The sequence below is a fragment of the Manis pentadactyla genome, chromosome 4 (assembly GCF_030020395.1).
Source record: "Manis pentadactyla isolate mManPen7 chromosome 4, mManPen7.hap1, whole genome shotgun sequence".
NCBI lineage: Eukaryota > Metazoa > Chordata > Mammalia > Pholidota > Manidae > Manis > Manis pentadactyla.
The window spans coordinates 119,601,429-119,627,417 of NC_080022.1; the positions used below are offsets into that span (position 1 = coordinate 119,601,429).

The window sequence follows — 25,989 nt, forward strand, 5'->3', positions numbered from 1 at the left end:
GATATTGTAACAGCTTGGTAGGGTGATAGCTGGAACCTAGAATTATGTATATAAATGTTCTACCACTGTGTTGTACACTTGAAACTCATGTAATGTAATACTGTGTGTCAACTACCCTTCAATAAAAAATAATTATTATAAAAAAAAAAAAAAAAAAAATCAAACGAATATTCATATCTGACCTGATTGATTATAGTTCATAATGTGTGATCAAAACCGAAAGTTTCTGTGATGACTGCCCTTGTACTGTTCACCATGTAAGAACTTATTCACTATGTAAGAATTTGTTCACCATGTAAGAACTTGTTTGTTGTGCTTCAGAAGATTGGAGACTGATGAGAATTAGGCTTGGGGTGGATTAATGATTGTGCATTGAGTCCCCTGTACAGAATTTTATTGTTGTTAACTGTTAACAACCATTTGATCAATAAATATGAGAGATGCCCTCCCAAAAAAAAAAAAAAGATACCGACACATGAGTTCCATCCCCAAAGATTCTCTTTCAGTGCATCAGATGTGGGGCCCAGAAATCTGCGGAGATTTAAATTATTTTTAATTTTTAATTATACAATATGTAAATCTATTCCCCCTTGTAAAATATTAAACATTACCTTATCAGTTATGATTGCATTCAGCTGCGAGCAATTAAAAAACTAACAGTCGCTTAAACAGATGGGGGCTTATTTTTCTCATGGAAAAAGAAGAAATTAAAACCTAGAAGCAGACAGTACAGAGCTGCAGCAGCCACTCGAGGATTTCATAGAGGCCCTGGGACTTTTCTGTTGCTGTGCTCTGCCATCCTTGGCCTGTAGCTTCCATCCGTAACTGTAGGGTGGCTGCTACCTCAGCAGGCAGGGGCCGAGGAACCGGCAGGAGGAAGGCCTGAGGGCCAAAGGGCTTTGGCATCTTAGTTATGAAGGAGTGCTTTCCTAGGAGCTTCGGCCCCCAACTCACAGGCCACAGCTGTGCCTCATGGCCACTCCTAGATTCAGGGACACTGGTAAGAGACTTTTTTAGCTGGGCACATAACCAGCCCAAACAAAATCAGGGTTTTGTCAGTACAGGAGAAATGAGGCACAGATACTGGGTGTCTACTACAGTTACAGATAAGTTTCATGCCCCTTTGGCTCTCTTTGCCCTGCACCCCATCAATCCTGGCCTCGTGGGAATTTCCACCAAGCTTCTTAGGAGATTCTGAGTCCCCGCCAAGCCTGAAGGACCACTGCCACACTAACAGTGTTCCTGCAGAGGGTTAGATCTGGCTCGTAAGTGCTCAGCTTAGGTGTACGATGAGTATTTACCCCCATCCTCTTTCCTCCCCCTATAAGTCACCCAGAAAAACCTAACCTCACTTGTCACAGCCACATCTCAAGTTTTGGCCTTGCCCAGCGTATGACTCTGGGGTGTGGGAAATTGTTGGCTTGTTTTAAAAACCAAATTCATGCTACAAAGGATGGTGACCTGCCCCTCTGACAACATTTAGAGAATGTGACTTGGGCCCCAAACCTGGCTGAAGCTGTAAGATGACAGCACAGTCCCACAGGTGACCCACTGCCCAGAAAGGCTTCTTTGCACTCTACTGACACATTTGGCCACTAGGTTAGGGGCAAAAAATCTGATGGTGGGCAAGTGTTCATCACACATTAACTGGGAAAAGAAATCAATATATACATTTTATATTAAAAAGTATATACCGGGGGGAGTCTAGTAAACACAATGTTACTCATGTGATTGTAGATTAATGATACAAAAATAAATAAATAAATAAATAAAAAAGTATATACCTATGCAAAGGACAAAAGCCTGGAAAGCCAATCCCACTTAATGGTTGGAAAACATGTTAGTGGTGAGAGCAATTATGTCTCCACTTTGGGTTTTGCAGGGAGGGAAGGTAACTTTCTAACTTTTTTACAAAAAACATTATTTCTTTTGTAACCAGATTTATGATTTTCAAAAAATGTGTGAGCCCTATACAGTCATCAGGAATCACAGAATAATTTTTGAAAGGCCTCTAGTGGGTCAGCTCATCCAACTCTATGCCACAGCTTATCTTATCTGGTCTTTGCGTAAAATTAAATGGCAAATAAGAAGGTTAGCCAAAGCAAGGTCATGACAATGAACAAAGGGCACCATGACAAGGCCAACCACGTACAAGGGCAGCATTTTAACAATCTGAAACCATTCAGATTTAACAGAGGAAAACACTCCAGAATGAAGCACAGGCTCAAGGTCCCTGTGACTTCTTAATTGAGAAGCGGCAAAGAGAAATGTGGGTTCATTACTCAGCCACCGTGCTGTACTCTGCTACTCTGCACATAGCAATTAGGGTGGAACTCAAGGTGCCATGCACACTATATACAAAGCCAGCCACCCTCCCGGAGGAACCAAAATGCACAAGACCCCACAGCATCATGGCAAGCAGCCAGCTATTAAGAAAAATTTTTCCAATCAGGGTGGTTCTTAACAAACCTCTGCCTGTAAGTTCCTCAGGAACCCTCTGTGGCTATCAAACAAGCAAGCTAATAAATATATTACTAGGCAAGATCTGCAAGTTGGAAGCCGTTAACTTTGGGGAGGTAGCTGAACTGTGTGAGCAGGGGGCCTAGGGAGGCAACTTCACACCGAAGGCTCTATTCTCTACTCTTCTCCACTCTAGCAAATGCTATGGCCTGCTGGCAATCAACAGCCTCAGCTGGGCTTCCGCCAAAACAAAGCTGCCCCAGGCACTAAGGGCCTGCCCCCGCCCCCCAATTTAAAGGGAGTCTGCTGCATTCTGAGCCTCCTCCTCCAAATCTGTTGGCAGTAAAGTGACCTCTACGGCTACTCTTACCACTCTTTCTGATCAGCAAACTCTGAGCTTGCTGAGCTGTGCTTTCCAAGGCCCCATTCACAGTGCCTGCTTTCAGAGAATGGAGAGAGCAGAGGGTGGTGTGCCCAGAAGCCACAGTCCTGGTCTCAGGGACCCAGGGCATCACCTGCCCTCGTGGGTTCTCCAAGGACTCTGATGCAAAGCTGAATCATGCATCTGACACCACCATCTCCAAAGTCTGCAGTAATGGAGCCTAACGCCCTAAGAGCCTTTAGGACGCACAGATGTCAAAATGATGAAATAGTTAGCAAATTAATAATTTTAAATGACACACATCTTCTCCTATCAATTTACCAAATTCTGAACACAAATCTCATCATGTCACTGGCCTGCCTAAAGCCCTTTACGGTTTCTCCTGCTGTTAGGGTCAAGTCTGCACTGTGTCACCAGGCCTTGCTTACTTCTAGCCTGCCTCCCTCTCCAGCCCATCTCCCTCCCCATCCCCATCTGCTGGCCTCAGCTCCTCCAGGTCTGCGCCCATCACAGCTCTGGTTTGCACATTCTGTCCTCCACTGGGATATCTAGGGTAGTCTCTCCCCACCATCCCCATCTGCTTCCACTCTAGTTAACATCCAGCACTTTCAGAACATGGCCTGAAACCCTTCTTCAAGGAAGCCTTCCCCAACACCATTCCCCATACTTGTCCCTCCACCCCAACCCAGGCCAGGGTAGGTTGGGTCCTAGTAAAGGTTGAGCAAATAGAAAGCAGTATACATTTTTTGGAGATTAAGAATCTTAAAAATGAGCATACATTTTGACATGGTAATTCTACTTAAAGAAATTTATTATAAATAAATAATCTAAAATGCAGACAAAGATTTAAACCCTACCATGTCAATCACTGAATTACAATAACAAGGAAAAAAAGAAACGGAAAAGAACAGAAACAATCTAAATGTCCAACATTGAGGGAATGGTAGAGCAAATTACAATGTATCCATATGATGGAACACTATGTAGTCATTTAAAAATGATGTTTTAAGCTGTTTTTTAATTTAAAATGCTTACTGTATGATAAGTAAAGAAAAAACAGGGTACAAAATTGTATTTATAGCATGACACCTGTGAAAAAAAGGCGCTAACAATACAGAAAGGAGATATGTTAAAATGTTGACAGTAGTGACATGTGGGTAGTATGATGATAACTATTTTTCTCTATTTCTCTGTATTTCTTCATGCTTTCACATTTTCAGGGAGAAAAAAGGGCTTAAAGAGCCTAAATTCAACCTCGCCCATTCTCCTGCCATGCTGCCTCGTCCTGCAAGGGTTCAGCCAGAGCAGGTTTCTCTTTCCCAGCAGTGCCGAGCCCCCATGACCCTTCCACTCAGGGCCTCCTGACCCACAGCTTGTGACAAATGCCAGGGGAGCAGACAGGAGGACTAAGGCCAACCATCCCTGCACCCCAAAGATAACAGAAAGCAATGTCTGGCAAATTGTCCCTACTCCAGTGGTACACAATTCCAGAGTTACCTGCTCACCTCAAAGCAGGCTTTTGAATGTGACCTCCCCCTCCCCGAGAAATGTCTAACCAATTTATTGCCCTAGTTTTGGCACAGGTATTCTACTATAATACCATTCAAAGAATACTAGAATTTTTACTTTTATTTTTGATAGGAGTGAGCCAACAAGGAACTGGCAGGCTGTATGTCACTATGCACCACGGATGAATAACCCACCATGTTCAGTACATGGCATCCGGTCCCACTGGGTTTCAAATTAGGGTGATTTCACAGGTATGGATGGTGAGGGCCAATGACCTTTAGCAAGTAGGGACTGGTACACACTGACCATATGAAACAGATTCTTTCCTGCTTTTTTGTGTCACAACTGTGGAAGGCCCTTTCTCAGTGACTGAGGAGCTCAAGGCTCTGCACCACTAGCTGTGTGGTGGGCTCTCAGCTCGCTGGCAGCTTTCTAAGGCTGATGACCTGCCTGGTATTGACACACAGTCTGCATGCTGCAGTCTCTTCTCCTGCAGGCTGTAGGAATAGAAAAGTACGAGGGTAAATGGCACTAAATAATGCAGGGCAAACGCCACTCACGCAGGAGTGTGCCAAAGGACATTCGAGAGAGCTGCACAGTAGAGGGCGTGTGGGAAGGTTAACACCCTACACCAGGCTCCACATCATAGCTCTTAAGCTTACAGGCAGTTCCCACATGGGTCCCCTTCATGTCTCACCAATCCACCTGCATCTGACACTGCCCAATAGGGAATTACACTCCATTCCTGATACTCAAGAAAGGTCTCCATGGATGTCCTCACAAAGGCAGTGCTACTGGCTCTGCTGGGATTTTGCCACATGACATGTCTGCTTTGGGGGACTATCTCCAAAACATGGTGCCACTAAAGCAAAGCCTACTCTGTATTACTCCCTCACACCCAAGTCACCCCTTCCACAGCAGTATAGTGCAACAGAAAGAACACCAGGACTGGCAGGTGGAAATGAGAGGGAGGCAGGCTTCAGGTAAATGAAGATGGGCCTTTCCGATTAACTGGAGGAGAGGCCAACAGCAGGTGTGTGCCTGAGGGATGATGAGTTTCCCAACCCTGCAGGTTTACAAGTCTGGCTGGTAGCCACCTGGCAGAATGCTCTAGAAGGAATGACTGCTTTGCCAGAGATACTGCCCTCAGCAACCCTGGGGCTCCTTCCTCTGAGGAACTGGGCCCCTTTCACTTCACCCAGAGCAGCCCAAAGCTGCCTTTTTCATTTGCAAAATAAGGCTGACATGAGTCTTGGACTTGACTAGATGTTCCACTCAATAAAGGATGGGCAGGGGAACACTGGGGAAGAGCAGTGCCACCACTCAGCCCTCCAGAGGGAACAGAGAGGCAGGTCGTCCTGAAGGAGGCCCGTGAGACTCAAGGGAGGCAGGAGGCTGCAACTTAAAAAATTTTAAGTTTTTGTTTAGTATTATGGTTGCCTTAAAAAGAGTTCATTTTCTCTTAGAGATCCACACTGAAATATATGACTGAAATAATATAACTTTATGAATTTACTTCAAAATAATACAGGTCAGGAGAGGGAGTAGGTAGGCAAATTAAAATATCATAGGCCATGAGTTGACAAATGGTGAAGTTATATAAAGGGCAAGTGGAGGTTCATTATACTATTCTACTTTTGCATATGTTTAACATTTTCCGTAACAAAAGTTGAAAAAGTAAACCCATATTCAAAGCTAAGAATAATATAGACAATATTCTTAGAAAATAGTTAAAGTTAAAAACCACAGGGTATAGATTATAACACACAGTTAGGTGAGGGAGATATTCAGACTCAATACAGATTCACTGAGAGCCTATTATGTAGTAGGCTCTGCAGCAGGCACTTTATCTACCAGTTGCATTATCTCTGCACCTCAGCTTCCTAAATTAAAAAATGGGGATGTTAAGAATTCTGCTTCATCACGCACTGAACAACACACTAGAACAGATGGACCTAACAGACATCTACAGAACTCTCCACCCAAAAGCAGCAGGATTCACATTCTTCTCAAGTGCACGTACTAGACCACATACTAGGCCACAAAAAGAGCCTCAGTAGATCAGTGGAACAGAATACAGACTCCAGACATTAACCCAAACATATATGGTCAATTAATATACGATAAAGGAGCCATGGACATACAATGGGGAAATGACAGTCTCTTCAACAGATGGTGCTGGCAAAACTGGACAGCTACATGTAAGAGAATGAAACTGGATCACTGTCTAACCCCATACACAAAAGTAAATTTGAAATGGATCAAAGACCTGAATGTAAGTCATGAAACCATAAAACTCTTAGAAAAAAACATAGGCAAAAATCTCTTGGACATAAACATGAGCGACTTCTTCATGAACATATCTCCCCAGGCAAGGGAAACAAAATAAAAAATGAACAAGTGGGACTATATCAAGCTGAAAAGCTTCTGTACAGCAAAGGACACCATCAATAGAACAAAAAGGTACCCTACAGTATGGGAGAATATATTCATAAATGACAGATCCGATAAAGGCTTGACATCCAAAATATATAAAGAGCTCATGTACCTCAACAAACAAAAAGCAAATAATCCAGTTAAAAAATGGGCAGAGGAGCTGAACAGACAGTTCTCCAAAAAAGAAATTCAGATGGCCAACACACACATGAAAAGATGCTCCACATCACTAATAATCAGAGAAATGCAAATTAAAACCACAATGAGATATCACCTCACACCAGTAAGGATGGCCACCATTCAAAAGACAGACAACAACAAGGATGTTGTTGTTGGTGAGAATGTGGAGAAAGGGGAACCCTCCTACACTGCTGGTGGTAATGTAAATTAGTTCAACCATTGTGGAAAGCAGTATGGAGGTTCCTCAAAAAACTAAAAATAGACATACCATTTGACCCAGGAATTCCACTTCTAGGAATTTACCCTAAGAATGTAGCAGTCCAGTTTGAAAAAGACAGATGCACCCCTATGTTTATCGCAGCACTATTTACAATAGCCAAGATATGGAAGCAACCTAAGTGTCCATCAGTAGATGAATGGATAAAGAAGATGTGGTACATATACACAATGGAATATTATTCAGCCATAAGAAGAAAACAAATCCTATCATTTGCAACAACATGGATGGAGCTAGAGGGTATTATGCTCAGTGAAATAAGCCAGGCGGAGAAAGACAAGTATCAAATGATTTCACTCATCTGTGGAGTATAAGAACAAAGCAAAAACTGTAGGAACAAAACAGCAGCAGACTCACAGAACCCAAGAATGGACAAACAATTACCAAAGGGAAAGGAACTGAGGAGGATGGGTGGGAAGGGAGGGATAAGGGGCATTATGATTAGCACACATAATGTTGGGGGGCGCACAGAGAAGGCAGTATAGCATAGAGAAGACAAGGAGTGATTCTATAGCATCTTACTACACTGAGGGACAGTGACTGTAATGGGGTATGTGGTGGGGACTTGGTAATGGGGGGAATCTAGTAACCACAATGTTGTTCATGTAAGTATATATTAACAATACCAAAAAAAATTTTTTTCAATTAAAAAAAATAAAGAATTCTGCTTCATCTGCCTGTTACTAAGACGAGATGAGGTTATTCGTATCAAGCACTTAGAATAGTGTCTGGCCTGCAGCAAAGGTCCTCAAGCAATAGCAGCTTTACATAACTCTATGCAATAAAGATTATTAGACCCATTTTATAGCTGAGGAAACCAAGGCTCAGGAAAGCAAGGTAACTTGTCCCACAGTTATGGTGCCAGCAAGAGGTAGGGCCTGGATTTTGGAGAGTCCACCACCTCGGGCTGGGATCCCTGAGCATGCCACAGGCAAGAGAGAGCCCTGTGACTGCTGGAAAGTGTGGAGAACAAAGGTGTCAGGGTAGAAATGAGCTATGACTCTGAACAAAGGAGGAAAAAGGTAAGGCTAAAAGAAGGAAGGAAGAAAAACACTCAGGACCATCAAAAATGCCATTCTGATGAAGTTCGGTGAAAATTCTTCTCCTAATTAAAGACTGGTCTCCATAGTTGTCATTGGGGTGACCTCACTAATTCAAATAAATAGCCACAGGATTTCAGAGGGAGCCATTTTAACTCTGCCTTCCATAATAAGGAATCTGGCTTACAGCCCAAAGCTTTAGCTAGTTAAGTGTGTGGGTCAGTCTCATAAATTGTTTTCTTGGCTGGATCCCAAGAAAACCAGGCTGTCATCCCAGCAATGAGGTGATCAGTTTTGCATTCCTACCTAAAACGGAGGCTTCTCCATGGTACTTACAAATCATACCTGTAAAATCTATACCAATGGGGCTCTCAACCTTCCCCTAAAATTTATTCTACTGCTTTATTTGGGGAAACTACACCGTTGAAGAAACTACAAGACATGAAGACATGTTATGTCAGGCATGACACCCCAGAACATACCCACACCCACTGAGGAGACCATTTCTCCAGTAAACAGATAAACAAAGGTCATCTCAGTAGCAAAGCTTTCTGTTTACTAACTGCCACTTCTCCCCACAGGGCACCTGGGGAGGAGCTAAGGGTCCCTGGAGTTTCTGTTCAGACCTGGAAATTCTGCTGCTCGGGTGATAGAGGGGGTACTGCAGGCAAGCATGGTCCAGAGAGGCCTTGGAGGTGGTGCAAAAAGAGAACTGCTCATGGCCGAAACATGCTGTTCAAAACCTCGCTCTTCCTCCATGGCCACAGACAACTCATTTACCTGCGTGGCTTCCTTGTTTATAAAACTGGATAACAGAGCACCTCACTGCACCATGAAAATGAAACATAAGCAAAAAGCTGACTCCCACTAAGCCAGATCTAGACCAACCTTTAAGAATAGGGATTCTGTGCCTGGGGGTTATCTTTGGGCACTCTCCACACCTGCCTAAACTGTGGCCCCAGAGGCAGCCTCCAGGGAACAATGGGACTCACCAGGCTGGTCAGGCTTGGGTTTGACTTCCAGCTCGGCAAAATTACCTCCAAATTTTCCATTCCTAGCAATTTTACAAATGAAATGGATAAATCTGCCCTGTCCACTCCTATCTCAGCTGACTAGAAAATAAAAACTCACAGATAATCTATGAACCTCATTTTGCTTTACAATTTCAGTCTCTTTCCACTAAAACTTAGCACAAAAGCATTGAGTTATTTTACTTGAATGTTCTTCCTCCTTCTGCTGTCTTTATTTCTCTCCATCACAAGTGCTGATGAGCACTAACAAGCTCCTAAAATGAGAAGCAGGAAGAAGGCAGGAGATGCAGACAAAGGAGTTTAGGGAAAATCTGCGACACAGATCATCAGCTTCTACAAACCCAGCACTGGCTTCAAACGTCAGACAGAGGTAAGGATCACATGACCTTGGTCTGCCTGAGCCAAGGCCAGAGTGCTCTTTTGCCCAAGGTCCCATAGCTAGTCTCAATACAGAACAGCCATCAGGAAGGTGGGAGCCTTGGGGACAGTCAGACCTGGGCTCAAAGTCCTGACTTTGCAATTTATTCTCCCCAAGTCCTCAGGCAAGTTACTTAATCTTGACTTTATGCCTCCATCCTTTCAGTGGTGAAATGGGGACAATATCTAATACTGTGCAGGATTGCTATGAGAATCAGAAAGTTATATATATAAAAAAATATATATATATATATATTTAAAGAATGTTTTCGATAATAACCACCATGTATTAAGAGTTTACTGTGTGCTGATACACAGTTTCATTTAAACCTTAAAACCACCCTCTGTGGGAGATATTACTGCCCCCATTTTTAAAGATGAGGATGCTGAAGTTCACACTAAGTAGTGTGCCTCAAAGACACAGAGGCCAAGCATGGGCCCTGGGTTTGTCCACCGATAAGGTTGTGCTTTTAGTGCCATTACCACAAAAGAAAAGGTAGCTAGCTATTAGACATGGCAAAGGCCATCACAAATCTTACTCACAAAAGCCCTGGGATAAGGGCATGCCATGGTACAGGTGAGAAGGTTGGGCTCAGAGGGTTCATACTCCTAGAGTTCAGCAAAAAGCCCTTATTCTTTAGAGATATATACTGCAGTATTTATGGATAAAATTATATGTGATCTGTACTCTGCTTCAAAATAAGGAGGTTGGGGGATGACCAGATGAAACAGTACTGGACTGGCCAGTTGTTGAGAACTGTTGAAGCTGAGTCATGGATACACAGAAGTTCATTATACTGTTTTATCTATTCTTGTTTATGTTTGAAATTTCCAATAAAAAGGAACAGCAAAAAAATCAGTTCATCTTCTACAGAGTGTGCAAAGTAGAGGTGGGTCTCAAACTGAGGTGTGTCCCATCTCTAAATTCTGAGTCCCCTTCACTCCACTGTAATAAGCATTTTACAGCATCCCTCCTTCCCTCCCTCACCATGCAGTCCAGCCTCAGTAGGGGACTGGCATCAGTTCAGAGCCCAAAGTGCTGCTAATCCGAATTCAGGAGTTCCCAGAGGAAGGTAGACTCCACTGAGGGTCAAGTGGTGGCAGCCCATGCTGCTGCAGGGGTACAGGGGTGCTGGGAAAGGGTGAGCCTGCTGTCTGGAGAGTTGGGGAAGGCCTGAGAAAGGAAGCAGGAGAGTATTGGGTATGGAGAGGACTGGTTGATCTGAAGGAGAGCTCAGGAAGAAGAGAGGAGGGAGGGTGCAGTGAGCTCAAGGGTGCAGTGAGCAAAAAGGTGCGGGCAGGGGCTGTGCAGGCTGGGCCCTGCTGCCTCGGCTCTTTGGCATTGCTCCTGCAGCCCCTCGCTGGCATGACTTCTGCCAGCTGTGCCCACCCTCCTCCTCACTACCCCAGGATGATCTTCCCCAAGCAGAAACACATCCCATGCCTTCCTACCCCCGCTCCCCATTAACTCCAGGTAACATCTACACTCTCAACCTACTCTCAGGGTGACTGCTGCTAACCAGCCTTCAGTGCTCCCTCCTCTCTGACCAGGTTGCCATGCAGACACCAGGGCCTGGGGTCTAGCTGCCTCACACATGGCACCTTTTCTCTGATGTAATCTCTTTTTAGCATGCCCAGAGCTCTCCCTATAAACTCCTGCTGGAGACCAGCTCAGCCGTCACCTCCCCAATCTGCCCCAGCCCAGCGCACACCCCTCTGTTATCAGGACACCTCCATGCTTCTTCACTTGTTTGTGTGTCTGCCTCCCAATAAGAATGTGGGCTCTGGGGTGGGGAGAGGCCACGCCACATTGCTCCCCATCATTACAACAGGTGATCAACACAAGGTGGCTATTACTGAGGCAGGGCAGGGACATCCGACAAGCATCATGATTAACTATTCCTGCCTATGATGAAAAATGCTGAGATATAAATAGTATAGTAAGAACAGGAGGGGCTCCATCTGAAGGCTAAGATTCCATTTTAAAACCAGGGAGTTAGGAAGTAAGATTCCTAACACATTTTATGGTGATTAGCCAACAACTGACCCTACCTTAAGGCAGGGCAAGTAGCCCTAAATGGTATGTTTCCACTGCTTGAGGGTAACTGTTATCTTGGAGAAGAACAGGATCAATAAATCCTTGTGTTAAGTTTATTTTACAGATATCTAGCAAAAGATTATGTATGTATGATGATATAATGTCTCTCACCAGAGACAGACACTATGAGACCACATGTGAAGCATACGAAGCCCCCCTCCACCCTTTGCCCCATTCTTGAAATCCTTAAAAGACACAAATCCTGTTTTAAGCGTGCCTCCTCTCTGAGGTTACCGGCACTCCCTTCTAAGTGTGAACTATCTTAAACCGAATAAACTTTCTTGTTGCATAAGCTGATTGCGCTTGTCTCTGAACTCTTTCCCATGATAAAGACAAGAACTCTCCAACCCCCACCTCCAGAGGTAAATGTCTCTGTCACTTTGCTATTTCATTCACTTTTCTAAACTTAAGCACAAGTCTTCATTTTCTGTTCTTCTTCCAACAAGCAGGGAAGGGCTGCTGCATCTCTGATTTGGGCTTGTCAGTTCCTGTCCCCTGGGCAACCCGGACAGGACAGCAGCTGTACCATCATGCTATTTAGTAGTAATAATGAGTCATAAGGAATATATATTTGGTCATTCATATGACCAAATACATACTTTCCAGGCACATTTGGTCTTAATTCACAGTTCCTGAAGACACTGCAATCTTAAAGGTGAAATGGGTGTTTGGTCATGTTCATGAGAGACTTTTGGACCCCACCCAAGGGCAGGGAGGCCGAATCAACCAATGGCCAATGATTTAGTTAATCATGACTATGGGGTGAAGCCCTCACAAACACCCCTGGGAACAGCTTATTGCTTTATTGGATCCTGCTTCTCTAGCAGAGACAGCTTCTACGCATAGGGAACCTGAAAGCTTCCATGTGCCATCAAGCCAGGCCCTAAGCTCCACGAGGACAGAAGCTCCTTTATTTGGGACCTTGCCCTCTGCATCTCTTGTTAACCTGTATCCTTTACAGCATCCTTTATTAAACTGGTTTCTAAGTGTTTTCCTGAGTTCTGTGAACCGCCCTAGCAAATGAGTTGGACCTAAAGCGGGGGTTATTGGAACCTCCAATCTGTAGCCAGTAGGTGGTAAGCACAACTAACAGCCTGGGGCTTGCCCCTGGCCTCTGGAGTGGGGGTGGAGGGCAGTCCTGCAGGATGGAGCCCTTACCCTGGGGAGTCTGGTGCTGTCTCCAGGCAGACAGCGTCAGAATGAGCTGAGTTGTCAGACACCCTGCTGGTGTTCAAGAATTACTTGGTGGTGTGTGTACAGGAAGACTCCCTCCCCCCACCACACACACACTGGAATTGGGTCCAGGAACCCAAATGGAGTCACACTACTATTTCTGCTGTGTATGATACTATTATTGTTGTTATATATGAAAAAACACATTGCAAGCAGCCTGCCGGAAAACCTCCTTTCTTTGCTTTGGGACGTTCTCAGAACATAATCTTACTCCATGCAGTTCTCCGTGGCTCCCCCAAATCCTGGTGTGGCAGGGGCTTCATTCCCATGCTGTGTAGATCAAGCGGACACTGGATACCAGGTGACCTGACTTTAGGAGTTGGCAAGGGATCTGCCCTATGCCGAGAAGGGTTCAATGAACTTCTCTTCCCTCCCTCTGTTCTTCCTTGCTCTCTGTTGCCTGCCCGGCCACTGCTACTCTCACTTTAACGAATTCCTTCCTTACCTACACTAGTCGGACCTGTTCTTTCTCAATCAGAGTCAACAACCCTGCCTAGTTCAGGTTGAGGTCTCACCCAGTGCATAGGGGAAGACCTCCCCCAGTGCAGCTGCCTGGCAACATTATCACTGTTAGTGACTTAAAATTGCAGCCCCTGGGCAGACAGGCAGGGCTGTGCTAGCCATCACAATGCCTGGTATGAAGCGGCTGCTGGGAGAGCTATCCAGCAAGTAGACAGGTGGGGACTGTGGGACACAGAGCAGAGGGCTCCTTCCTGACCCTGGCTGAGGCCGATTTGCTGCAGGGCCCTTCACATGTCTGCAAAGTCCACTGCTGCAGAAGGCTTACTTAGCACCTAAAAATGCTGCAACAGTTTCTTCCAAAAGTTCAAGGTAAATGGAAAATGATAAAGACAGTTTGACACTCCCCGTACCTCCATGGCTGCAAACCTAAAGAATATTTATGATCTGTGGGATCAGAGATTTGGTGTCTCAGAAGCAAAAAAAGTTCAAAAATGAACTTACGCAGACCATCTGCTCCTGGGTGGGGAAAGAGATCCCCATATTCAGTTATTCTCCTCTGTGCACCAGGCACCTGCTCCTTGTGCAAAAATCTGAGAGCCAACATAACAATTTTTATTTAACTTAGAATAAAACCAATGTCTCCTACAAGGAGAGGTGAAAAGCTGAACACAAACATGAGGATTCTCAGGGACCTGAAGAACCTTCTGGCGGGGTGACAAGAGACTTGAACACAAGGCCCACAGCCCTCTCAGGAAAAGGGTACTTGTGGCTCTCCATATGAAATTCTTAGCGACAAGGCTTAATGGAGGAGAACAAATGCTCCCAGAGATGTCTGCATGATTGCAAACGGAGAAAAACTCATCAGGGGCTAGTGCTCGAGGAGCTTCCCTCCTCCTCTATTTTTCATGGGCCTGCTGCTCCTGCAATTCCCAACACCATGCTTCTGACATTACAGCAGATGCTGCCCGCCGTCGCCGCTGTTGCCACACTAATCCTTCATCCTTGGGGGCCAATGGGAATGTATGACTCCCCATTAATCAGGGCTGTGGACACCAAAATAGCTCATCTGACCTTTGCAAATACCAAAGGGCAGATTTAAAGCAGAAACTGGCAAAAAATATTGCAAAAGTCTTTAGCTTTTCTTTCAAAGATGATTTTATGTCATCAGCCAAAAAACAGAATGCCTATAGGACCAACAAGGTTAAAAATTGGGTAGAAACAGTCAAATTGGAAGTGAGATAGCCACCAATGTTTAAACACACACACACACACACACACACACACGTTCTAGATGAATTATTTAACACACATTAAAAATATATATGGCTCAGAAATCTCTCAGCATTGGATTCAAAACAATGTCAAACTAGGAACTAGCAGTTCTTGGAGAGAACACACACACATCAAAGCAACCATGGTTTTCAATGCCCAATACCAGCTGGACTCCATCAGACAATAAAAAGCTAAGACTGCCACCAACCACAGATCTGCTATTGATAAGCAGGCAGGCCCTCTCTTCAGAGACCACATTACAGTGGATCAAACTCATTATTAAGCTTTATCACATACAAACCCATTCTCCCTCTATCTATAGGCCTGTAAATCTTACTCAGTGGTTGTGACACTTAATACTTCATGGAGATTTCCTTTGCATTGCTATAATTCAGCACCACACAAAACTGGATCTCATGAAATGTAGTACTATGGGTTTTTCCACTTAAAAAAGTAATTACAGGAAACTTGAGGAACAGAGAAAAGAAGAAAAGCCATTCACATAAGCCTGCCACCACCCTAATTCAATCTTTAATAGCAGCTTTATTGATATATAATTCACATACCATAAAATTCACCCTCTGAAGTGTACAATTCAGTGGGCTTTGGTATATTCACGGAGTTGTGCAACCATCACCACTATCTTATTCCAGAATATCTTTATCAATCCAAAAGAAACCCTGTACCCATTAGCAGTCATTTCCCAGTTCCCCCTCATCCCAGTCCCCCACAACCACTAATCTACTTTCTCTACATATAAATTGGCCTATCCTGGACATTTCATATAAATGGAATCACATATCACGTGGCCTTTTGTGTCTGGCTTCTTTTACTTACCATATTTCACTTATTCAATTTTTATTAGCACTTTGTTAGATTTCCTTCCCACCTTGAGTTTTACACATTTAATTGTAATCCTTGGCTACTTTATAAAGTCAAGTATGGGTTTTGTGAACAATGAGTTACTGACCTTGACTGGTACTGTGGGTCCAGAAACTGGGAGGCCTGGTTTGCTCTCTAAGTGTGAGCCTCCCTCCCATATTGGTCTAATTTTAACAGAAAGTACCTGGGGGTTAGGAAGATACATAACACCACTACCAGCTGTCAGGACAACTACACACGATACACACAAGATACAATCTACCACAAGGAACAGTGAAGAACTCAAGAACACCAAGTTAAATAGGAAGAGCTAGGCATCATCCACTGAGCTCTCTATTTTGCAAATGGTTTGGGCTAAATCATAGGTGTGCCCCCGTCCTCCAATTCATACATTAAATGTGACTATATTTGGAGATAGGCTCTTTAAAGAAGTGATTAAGGTAAAAAGAAGCCATTAGAGGGGCCCTATTCTAATCTGACTGGTGTCCCTGTAAGAGGAAACGTGGACACTGAGATGCCAGGGATGTGTGTGAACAGAGTCAGCCTATATGAGGACACAGCAAGAAGGCAGCCCTTCGCAAGCTGAGAAGAAAGCCCTCAGGAGAAACCAGACCTGCTGGCAGCTGGATTTTTGCCTTCCAGCCTCCAGAACAGTGACAAAGTAAGGGCTTTTTTTTTTCTCTTCTGTTTTTTTCTCCCATTGAAATTTTTTTTGTTTGTTTTCTATCATTTATCTACAATTACATGAAGAACATTATGTTTACTAGGCTCCCCCCTTCAACAAGTCCCCCCCACATACCCCATTACAGTCACTGTCCATCAGCATAGTAAGATGTTGTAGAATCACTACTTGTCTTCACTGTGTTGCACAATCCTCCCCATGCCCTCCCAACATTATACCTGCTAATCGTAATGCCCCCTTTCTTTTTCCCCGCCCTTATCCCTCCCTTCCACCCCTCCTGCCCAGTCCCTTTCCCTTTGGTAACTGTTAGTCCATTCTTGGGTTGATCCTGCTGCTGTTTTGTTCCTTCAGTTTTTCTTTGTTCTTATACTCCACAGATGAGTGAAATCATTTGGTACTTGTCTTTTTCCACCTGGCTTATTTCACTGAGCATAATATCCTCTAGCTCCATCCATGTTGTTCAAATGGTAGGATTTGTTTTCTTCTTACAGCTGAATAATATTCCATTGTGTATATGTACCACATCTTCTTTATCCATTCATCAACTGATGGACACTTAGGTTGCTTCCATTTCTTGGCTGTTGTAAATAGTGCTGTGATAAACACAGGGGTATATATATGTCTTTTTGAAACTGGGATTCCTGCATTCTTAGGGAAAATTCCTAGAAGTGGAATTCCTGGGTCAAATGGTATGTCTATTTTTAGTTTTTTGAGGAACCTCCATACTGCTTTCCACAATGGTTGAACTAGTTTACATTCCCACCAGCAGTGTAGGAAGGTTCCCCTTTCTCCACATCCTCGCCAACATTTGTTGTTGTCTGCCTTTTGGATGGTGGCCATCCTAACTGGTGTGAGGTGATATCTCATTGTGGTTTTAATTTGCATTTCTCTGATGACTAGTGATGTGGAGCATCTTTTCATGTGTGTGTTGGCCATCTGAATTTCTTCTTTGGAGAACTGTCTGTTCAGCTCCTCTGCCCATTTTTTAATTGGATTATTTGCTTTTTGTTTGTTGAGGTGCGTGAGCTCTTTATATATTTTGGATGTCAAGCCTTTATCGGATCTGTCATTTATGAATATATTCTCCCATACTGTAGGGTACCTTTTTGTTCTATTGATGGTGTCCTTTGCTGTACAGAAGCTTTTCAGCTTGATATAGTCCCACTTGTTCATTTTTTATTTTGTTTCCCTTGCCTGGGGAGATATGTTCATGAAGAAGTCGCTCATGTTTATGTCCAAGAGATTTTTGCCTATGTTTTTTTCTAAGAGTTTTATGGTTTCATGACTTACATTCAGGTCTTTGATCCATTTCAAATTTACTTTTGTGTATGGGGTTAGACAGTGATCCAGTTTCATTCTCGTAAGGCCTATTCTTTAAGCTGCCCAGTCTGTGGTATGCCCAGTCTGATGGCAGCTCAATCAAGTATCTCATTTAATGCCCACATACACAGTTTTAAAAGTAGAACTATTATCCCCATTTTACAAATGAGGAAGCTGACACTCAAGGAGGTTAGTGGAACTGAGACTCAAATTGAAGTTTGTATGATTTCAAAGTTTTTTTCTTTCCAGAAGGCATACGTGTTGTAATTTATCACAACTTTTCTGCAGCATGAGAGGTTGACTATTAAAATAAACAAATAAAAATTTGTGTTTCATTAAAAAAAATAATTACTCTCTCAGCATATACCTTCTAAATTCATTCATTTCAGAAACATTTTTGAGGGAGGGGAAAAAACACTTAGTGAGTCAAGTGCTTTACATGCATTATCCAACTTGAGCTAAGAGGTATGGAGTGGTCACAATGAAGAAACTGAGGCTCAGGGACATTAAGTGCCTGTGTGTCATGGCAGTGTATTTGTCTTTCATCAAGTTCCCTAGCCTAACAGTTTCATTTCAAAAGACCAACTGAACTAAATTCTATTCATCCACCTTTCATTGAGACTAGAAGTGTTGGACACTCGGCTTCCAAGATGAATGCCCCTAGTCCCTACCCTAGAGTAGGTATGGAGTCCAGCAGGGGTAGGCCACAGCTCTCCAGGGTTGCTGCCAGCCCATACAGAGTTTCGGGCCAATTAGGAAAAGATGCCCTTCCTCCGTGCAGCCCCAGGGCACAGCTTGCTCAGCAGCTTGCAGCTCTTCCCTGCAGTCTATACCACTCCCAGGGAAGAGTGAGGTCCGCAGAGTGGATGGAGGACAACAGGAGCCCTCGGGAGCACTTGGCTCTCCCTCAGCCACTGGCCACCTCACCCTGGACACACAACCTCCCTCCCATAGACCTCTGGACCAAAGCTGGACAGGTCATGAGATGTGGGCATGCTGATCCTGGCAGGGAGGCAGGGGTCCAGAGCCAGGCCTGTGAGCACTGAGCAGTGGCCAAAGCCAAAAAGCCAGTGTCAGGCAGGGGCCGAAACACCAGAGGGGGCCACGCGAAGAGGAGGCTGTCCCAAAGACCGGATGAGCGGGGAGCCGGAGCCAGGAAGCCAAAGCAGGTCAAAGCCAAGGAAGCCAAAGCAGCTCAAAGCCAAGGGAACATCACGGTCCCAGGGGCATCTGCAGAGGTACTGGCTTTCATACAGCTGGGGACCCTCCATGCCAAGCATTCCTCACAGAGGTGCCTTCTACCCCAGCAGCTGCTCTTGCCACCTGCCACCTGGGGTGTCTGCACCTGCGTCTTCCCCATGGCTAGGGGCTGCTCTGGAGTCAGGGGTGGCAGTTGTGAACGCATGCCAGAATACCCAGCTCACCAGCAACATCGCCTGAGCACCAAGCTCACAGCAGAGGGGCCAGTGCAGAGAGGAGCAGAGCCTGAGGCTGAAGCTCTGACAAGAACCTGTTTCAGCCCACAGGGGCTCCCAACTGAGTCAGAAGAATAAGCACCCCTTCCCACAGCTCAGAGACTCACGGGATAAATACACAGAGGCCTGCTCTTCAGTCTGACCTGTGCCAGGACGGACATATGGAAAGGGTCCCAGGGAGTAATTGGAGCACCTAGGGTGAGGACACAGTGGCTCTGTCATCAGAGGCCATGTCTCAGTAAGTGTGGCATTTGAGCCTCACCTTGCAGGAGGAATAGAACTTCACCACGTGCAAGAGAGGAAGAGGAGAGCCATCCTAATGGAGCCAAGGGCAGAAGCAAAGGCCTGGAGGCAGGCAGTGGCCAGAAGCTGGAGGAGCGCTCCTCAAAGGTGGCATTGAGCAGGCTGGAAAGGGGTGCTCAATCCACTGAATCAGTTACCTTGAGACTCTCCTGCCTCTCCCCGGTGTGGCTGCTCCAACACTATGAATGCTGCCTGTTCTAATAAGGAGCGGGCCATCCCTGGGAGCTTTTGAAGACTGCAGGACCCAGCTAGGATTGCTGTTTTGATTTCACTGTATTCATTTCTTTTTATTATCTGTATGTTACTTTGGATTGATGCCAAGTGAAATTGGTTTTCTACTTAGAGCAGTGAAAAAAGCCCATGAAGGTAAATTTGCCCAAGTAAAAAAAGAGTGACTCAGTATAAAGAAAATACTCCATAAATAACAGTATAGGTGGCTCCTGGATATGTCAGCATATAAAGGTGGTCCCCAGGAGAGAAAGGACACTGCAAAACCCGGGAAGCCCAGGCCAGAGTGCAGGTGTGCAGGGGAAGGTGAGGGAAAAGGCACAGGTCCTTCTTCCAGATGCCCAACAGCTCCATGAGGCCCGCCAGGAAGGAAGATCTGTGGGATGAATCTGCTTGGAGCCAAGCTATGAAGAGGGGAAGTACCATAGTGCAGGGAAAACCTGGGTTCAAGTCTGGGCTTTGCCACTTAAGTCCCTGGTTGCGGGGGGCACAGGGTCTCTGGCATGTGACTCAGCCCCACTGTAAATCAGAGAAAATACCACCATGCCTTGGGTTCCTGCAAGGAAACTGACCAGTAGCCCCCAAGAAATGGCAGTGCCCTCCTCACCCACCCTCTTTACAGCTCTCTGGCAGGGAACCAAATCTAAAATCCAGTTTCTGAGAATGTTTATTAGATTTGGGGGAAATTGTGTTTTTACTCCTCTATTCTGACCCTAATTAAAGGATGTACAGAACACCTGAATTATAGTATCTTATTGGGTTAGTGACAAGGAGGGAGGCCCCATGGACTCTCATAACTAATGTTCACCAAGAACACACAGGGAGTGTGAGTGTGGGTGTCAGAGGCTGCTAGCCCGGAGCAGCAGTAGAAAGATGTGGGTCCTGCAGAGCTGGCAGGCAGATGCAGCAACGAAGTGAGGCACTGACATAGTTCATAGGAAAGCCAGCTGGGAAAGGGTGACCAAACGAATTCTAGGAAAAAATTCAACACGAAAAGCAAATGTTCTGGCTGGCCTGAGACAGGGCACGGGGAGGCCAAGGACAGAGGGGAGCAGTGTGTCTCTGCGGCCCCGCCAGCAGGCATCTGCCACTCTGCACTTCCACAGAGTGTGGTGCTCAGGAAGGAGGCTGGCTGGAGGCGGGGAGCTTTCATCCACAGGTCTCAGGGATGGCTTTCTGTTAGGGAGCATGGACCACCAACAGCCAAATGCTTTTTCCCTCCTCAGATGTGCAGAAATATAAAAGATACCCAGCAGTGATGAGGGAGAAGGGAAAACAAGTCCTGTTTGGCTGTGCTGGTGAGTCTAAAGCAGAACACATTTTTGGAGGGCAAGTTGGCAGTCTTTATCAAAATTGTAAATGCTCCTATAGTCTGGCCTAAGTTTTTACTTCTGGGAATCTAAACCAAAGAAATGTATGAGTGTACAAAGATATGTTGTTACAGCACCGTTTATAAGGACAAAACTGCCTCACAGAAGGAGAATGGCTGTATAAATTGTATATTCACTCTGTGGAGTGCTACACACAATGCGGAAGATCTAAATATGCTGCCATGGAAGGAGAGAGCCCCAGAATATAGAATGGCGTAACAAAAGCAAGTTGTAAAATGAAACCCATCATAGAACCTTGTCGTAAAAAGACACTTCATAGAACAAGGACCACACGCTCAGCAGCTGACAGGGTTGCCTCTGGGGAGGAGAGTGGAGTTGGGGAAGTGGGGACTCCCACTTTATACAAAATACACTTCTTATTGTCTAATTTTTAAATAACAGTGGGTATACATGTCAATACCCACTCACTGGAAGGCAAACAGCTGGCACAAAAGAAGGTGCCTCTGGACTAGAGAAACAGTGGAGTACAGGCTTTGAGGGCTGACCAGCCATGGGAGGCCCCTAGACCACCCCAGGGTGCCGCCTCCTCCTCTGCCAGCCCTGTAGGAAGGCAGGGAGGGTGTGTGCACCTCTCTCAAAGGCAGCCTTGCAACCAGGACAATGGGGATGCAATGGGGCTTGCAGGAGGCCATCCCCAAAAGGCTGGTCGCCTCCCTTTTACCTGCCTCCATCCATTGGTAGAGCTCTGAGGAAGATTCCATTTCATCTCCTCCCTAAATCTATCAAGGCTTGAAATGTAAGACCACTTGGAATATTCTCCCAAACAAGAGCATGTCTTGGATGAAGTTCAATGACAGCAGAAGGGCTTGTTCCCTCCTCCAACTCCCTTCTCTCTTTCTGGCCAGCTCCTACTCACCCTTTAAAACCAAGTTCAGACAATGCCTCTCAGGAACCTGCCTTCTCTGTTCTGGGCCTCCCATAGGGCCTTGTCCCCACTTCTTTCAGGGACTCGCCCTGGACCCTGAAATGATGTGTCTATTTCCCTCTCAGTGGAAACTTCCTGAGAGCAGCGACTGTGTCTCATACACCCCCAGCACCACCAAATCAGGGCAGGCACTCAGAGGCCCTGGCAGGCTGTCCTGCCTCCCCCACCCCATCACACTGCAACCTGCCTGACTGCAGTGCCCAGGGCAGTGAACTGCCCAGAGATAAAAGACATCTCCTGGAGGACAGCTATTCATTAAGAGCTAAGACAAAGAATGCTACCAGCCCAACTGAGGGCTGTAATTTCTGCTGTCACCAAGCCACAAGTGATCCCTCAAGTCCCTCTGTTCCATCACTGCCTCTAAATCCATAAGGTTAGGTGGACACCCTCCCTCCCAACAAAGCAATTTTGTATAACCACCACCATGCAGTATCGTCTAGCAAACATGGAATGCTGAAAAATGAACATGCTCCCCAGGGTAGCAAAGCTCTGCCTTCTTCCAGATACACGTCCTACACTTAGATTCTGAACAGTCCTGAACCTATGTGGGTGCTTAATAATACACCCTCAAAAAGTATGCAGCCACTTCACACCTATTAGGATGGCTATTATCAATAAAGCAGTGTCAGTGAGGGTGTGGAGAATTTTGTGCACTGTTGGTGGGAATGTAAAATGGTACAGCCGCTCTAGAAAACAGATGAAGGGTCCTCAAAAAAAAAAAGAATTACCATACGATCCAGCAATCCCACTTCTTAGTATGTACCCAAAGTAACTGAAAGCAGGGACACAGATAAGTATTTGCACACCCATGTCCATAGCCAAAGGCAGGAGCAACCCAAGGACCCAGAGATGGATGGGTAAACACAACATGGATCCCTCGCTGTGCTCCAGGGGCTCCTTTCTCCTCTCCTCTCCTTTCCTCCACAAGAGAGGGTGTGGCACCCCTAGTGGTGGTCATGCATTCAGCCCCTCTTCTATTCCTGTGGCCCCCTCACCGGGGCAGGTATCCGGTGTGAGGATATTTTTTATGTGAAAGACACTGACCTGGAGGGCAAGAAGTTTGACCAAGTGTCCCAACTGCACTGTGAGAGTGAGTCAAGATGGACCTAATCTTAGATGTAAACATTCAGATCTGCCCAGTAGACTTGGGTGACAAGTTCTGGTTGGTCCTGGCCAGGACCCTGTATGAAGATGATGCCCTGAATGATGGTGAATACAACCGTGCAGATGCAGGTCTCCGGGGGCTGGCTGACTGGAGTAAGTAACAGATGAGAAAGCATACAGGGTTAAGGGACACGAACCTTCTACTGAAGCAGCAGCACGTCTCTCTGCCTACAAATCCTAGGGGGCCTGGCCATGAGGCTACAGGGTGATGCCAAAAACCTACATGGATTTCAAGTTAATTCCAGAGTTTATCAGCTGATGAAAGAACTGGCCTTCTGAACCACCTGGGAAGCCAGCCTCACTGCTTAGTCACTCAGGCCTTGGACATTCATTCAAGCCTGAGTAGCAGCAGTTCCTGTTGATGGCACCTGTTCAGGAGGAGCTTGCTCTCTGCACTGTGGGTGCCTCTTTAGGGAGTCTGGACTCAATGGGAAATTGACTGGCCTGTGAAACATCCAGCGGGAAAGCTTAGAATGAACCAGAAGGTGTTTTGTGTATATGATTTTTATATAAGCTCTCCTGTTTCACAAAAAATGTGGTATATTCATACAATGGAATATTATTCAGTCTTGAAAAGAAGGAAATTCTGATACATGCTCCAATGTGGGTGAATCTTGAAGATATTGTGCCAAGTGAAAGAAGCCAGTCACAAAGGATACTGTATGATTCCATTCATATGAGGTACACAGAGTTATCAAATTTGTAGAGACAGAAAATAAAAGGGTGGTTGCCAGGGGTTTAGGGGGAGGGCAAGGGGAAATGGGAGCTGTTAGTAAGTTTCAGTTAGGCAAGATGAAGAAAGTTCTGGAGAGGAATGGTGGTGATGGTTACACAACAACGTGAACATACTTAATGCCACTGAACTGCACACTTAAAAATGGTTAAGATAGTAAATTTTGTGTTATGTGTATTTTACACTTTATTTAAAAAGCATGCCAAGAATTGTTCTGTGCCTTTGAAAGTGAGTTCAACAGGAAACAGCAATTTGGCCTCAGAAGTCTTCCTGAAATTGCTGAAGACAAGCAGGAAGACCGTTGAGATCCTGTTCCCTGGCCCCAGGAGAACAGAGAAACACAGCTCCCCTACACGGGCTCATCCCCTACCTGGGGAGCAGAGCCCAAACGAGGACCTCCACTGGGCAGAGCCTTTCACCATCTGCCCTCAGCTCAGGAGGAACGTCCCACCTGCTAGCATGCACAGGGACAGGGTATGGAGACAGCCAATACCCAACTCACTGACCCGCCCCAGCCCCACCTGACACCATAGGAGGCCGGGTGGGGTGGTGAGGAGCCCAGAGGCTGTGTTGTGGACCTCACTGGGTTTCAATCCTGTTGTTATGTGATTCTGAGAAAATCACAACAGAGGTAGAAATGCCCAGCTCAGAAGGTGAAGAGCGTTAAATAAGACAGAATCTTCAATGGTCCAGCACAGTTCCTGGCCCATGTAGGTGCCCCAGAAATGTTAGTTCCCTTCTCCTTCCTTCTACCCCATACAAAGACACCTCCCTTTGGACCCTGTGTGCTCAGCTCCTCTCAGAGCAAGTTAAGGATATTATTTACCTTTGAATTCAAAATCCCATCCCACTCTACCCCATACAGTACTATTGAAATAGTCAGATAATTATTAAATACATATAAAACATAACTGCCCCTGCAGTGCAGGGGCTTGTGGACCAGCTTTGTGGCAGTGGGAGGATCTAAGCTAGGTCCTGAAGTGTGGATGGCCCTAAGCGGTGAGCAAGAGTGGAGTGCCACACGGGGAAGCCCACAGGAGCAAAGGCAGGAGGGGGCAGGATGGCAGAGGGCAGTCAGACAGCAGGCAGCAGAACCCGATCAGCAAGGGCCTTGACCACCAGCCCACGTTCATGATTCATTCTGAAGATGAGGAGGTCCAGGAAGGTTCTTCTGGTCTACTTGTCCAAAGTTGTGAGCAGCCATGCAGAGAAAGGGAGGGAGAATGGAAGGAAGGAGAGCAGGAGGATGGTACCTGCCATGGCCCAGCATGACCAGGGCTGGACTAAGTTAGAGGAGGCCAAAACTAAGAAAAAAGAACAAAGGCTAAAGATGTTATGAAGAAAAACAAACAAATAATTCCCCCACCCCAGCCACTGAGACTAAGCTCCAAGGGAGAGAGGCCCACAGATGCCCCATCACAGTCTGGTTCCCCTGTCTGTCTGCTCATCCCCCCACCTCCCCACCCATTGCTGTTGCTCCTTGGAGCAATCTACCTTTATGTTCAAAAAGTATTTATGAAATGGAAATGAGTTCATCTCATGGGCACCTTGTCAGAAATGTGCCATTACAAGTGACATTTTTGGTTGTCAGTTAGTCTCTTTCATCTGCTGGTAGATCCAATTTGCCCAGTTGACAAGTGAGAAGTCTGTGACACCAATATAATTATAGAAACAAACCCAACCTAATATCTGGAAATCAAGTTGTTCTCTCCATGTCCTCCATCACACTCAGCAGACAATACGGTGGCCCATTGGCTGAGGGCCCCCACTCCACAAATCACAGCACCTCAGGGACCAGAAGGACCCAGATCACATGGTCTTTCAAGATGGCAGTTGGAGAAAATAGTGTATATGGTTCCTCAGGACTAGAGGAACACAGCAGAAAACCTCTCCAAATAACTGTTCAGGTTCAACACAAAAAAGCACCCACTGTACAACCCCACTGGTAGAGCAGGCAAAACAAATCTCTGGTGATAGTTGATATCAGTGGTTACCTCTGCCTGGGAAGGTGCAGGAGAGTACTTCCTCAGGTGATGGTGAAAGTCTTTACCTTGATAGAGGTATGGGTCGCAACTGTGGATTCATTTGT

General features: G+C 45.5%; 1 protein-coding gene and 1 pseudogene across 4 annotated transcripts in view; one reads left to right on the forward strand and one right to left on the reverse strand.

Annotated features, from left to right (window-relative positions):
- The window catches only part of TOM1L2 (target of myb1 like 2 membrane trafficking protein), a 150,924-nt gene that overhangs the window by 108,213 nt on the left and 16,722 nt on the right, over window positions 1–25,989 (reverse strand). The gene's annotated exons all lie outside the window — the stretch shown is intronic.
- Window positions 18,894–24,885, forward strand: LOC118916794 (DNA-directed RNA polymerases I, II, and III subunit RPABC3-like; annotated as a pseudogene).